At 49.3% G+C, this 1,659-nt stretch overlaps 1 pseudogene; it reads left to right on the top strand.

Annotated features, from left to right (window-relative positions):
• The first annotated feature begins 290 nt into the window (after nt 1–290).
• Nucleotides 291–822, top strand: LOC100482841 (annotated as a pseudogene).
• The last annotated feature ends 837 nt before the right edge of the window (nt 823–1,659 follow it).

The following is a 1,659-nucleotide window of genomic DNA, read 5'->3' as shown; positions in this document are numbered from 1 at the left end:
ACAGTATCCACATGTTCAGGTCACACACTGGTTTTAAAGTTTTTATTGTGCAACAGACATCTTCATGGAAATCTATATTTTAAAAATTATATACTAAAATATAAATATATAACATATAGCAATAGCAACTAAAGAAACGTTAACAAATTTTCATTTGGAGGAAAAAAAAAACACATGATAGGTGAAGTCTAAAGACAGTGACACGCTAGGGAAAAAACATTTCCAACTAACATGGCAGAAAAATATAATCTTCTAATACAGAAAGAGTTCCTGTGGGGGCTACCGGGACCATGGGGCCTCTGACCACTCTGAAGGTGAATCAGAAAGAGTAGGAGCTGCGAGTGTTCATGCTCAGCCCGGACAATGCTGGCAAAACAACTACCCCCTCATGAAGTTCCATGGGGACGACATCAGCACCACCTCCCTGATTCTGGGCTTCAACACTGAGAGCCTGGAGCACGGAGGATTGAGGCTGAACCCCGGGACATGGGTGCCCAGCAGTCCCTGTGGTCCTACTGGTGGAACTGGCCCAAGAGCACGGACCGCCTCCTCTGGGTGGTGGACAGCACCGATCGCCAGCGCAGCTAGACCACTGGCAGGAGCTCCAGAGCCCGGGGTGGAGGAGCACCTGGCTGGAGCACCCTGCCTCGTTCTGCCAACAAGCAGGACCCGCCGGGAGCGCTGTTCTCCATGGCCATCCACCAGGCCCGGAGCTGGGCTCCATCCACAGACACCACAGGTGCACTGGGGAGATCCTCCTACCTGGCACTGAATGGCTCCTCGATGACGTTTCCGGCCACATCTTCACAGCCCACTGAGCCACTCCAGACGCCCCTTACCTCACATTCAAGCCCCCACCCCAACCCTCATTAAGCACCACCCACAGGGGAACGGGAGTCGGTGAGCCTAACACTCCCGGCTCCACGCCGTTACGTGGGCAGCCGCTAAGGCTGCCACTGCTGCTCTGGGGCCAGAGAGGCTGTCTCTGCTGCCATCATGGCTGTGGGCCTCGTCCTTTGCTTGGCTGGGAGAATAAACCGTTCCTTGCATCCCCCCCAATAAATAAATAAAAAATAGAGTTCCTAAAATTTGAGAAGAAACACACCAATAACTCACTTGAAAAATGAGCCAAAAAAGATCCAGAAACTCAGCAGACAGCTCAGAAAAGAGGCAAATATGACTCCAACATAAAAAAGGATGAACAACCTCACCCATGATAAAATGACTTCAAATAAAGGTAATAGTAAAATGCCTTTTCTCAATAATCAAACTGGTAAAAACCCGAAATTTTGACAACATACTCTATTTTGGGCAGTGGCAAAAAAAAAAAAAAAAGGGTACATATTCAGGGAGCAGAATTTGGCAATATTTGGCAAAACTAGATATACATGCACATTCTGACCGGGCAATCCCACCTCCGTGGCTCTACCCCTAGATGCGCTAGGACAGATGTGAACCACTCCATGCAAAGCACCTCACTACAGGCCGGGCTGCAACGGGCACAAGTGTGGAAACGACCCAGCAAAGGGCACAGGCAGAGCGAACTCTGGGACTTTCAGATAACGAGTAAAACGCTGCCACTGGCAAGAATGAGGAAAAACTCTTTCTGCTGTGATGCAGCTCAGTGCACACAATACGCAGTCAGCTGCAAAAAGCAAG

This window comes from Ailuropoda melanoleuca, chromosome 10, assembly GCF_002007445.2.
Source record: "Ailuropoda melanoleuca isolate Jingjing chromosome 10, ASM200744v2, whole genome shotgun sequence".
NCBI lineage: Eukaryota > Metazoa > Chordata > Mammalia > Carnivora > Ursidae > Ailuropoda > Ailuropoda melanoleuca.
Note: the sequence above shows the minus strand (reverse complement) of the source record. Positions and strands in the feature narration are given on the sequence as shown.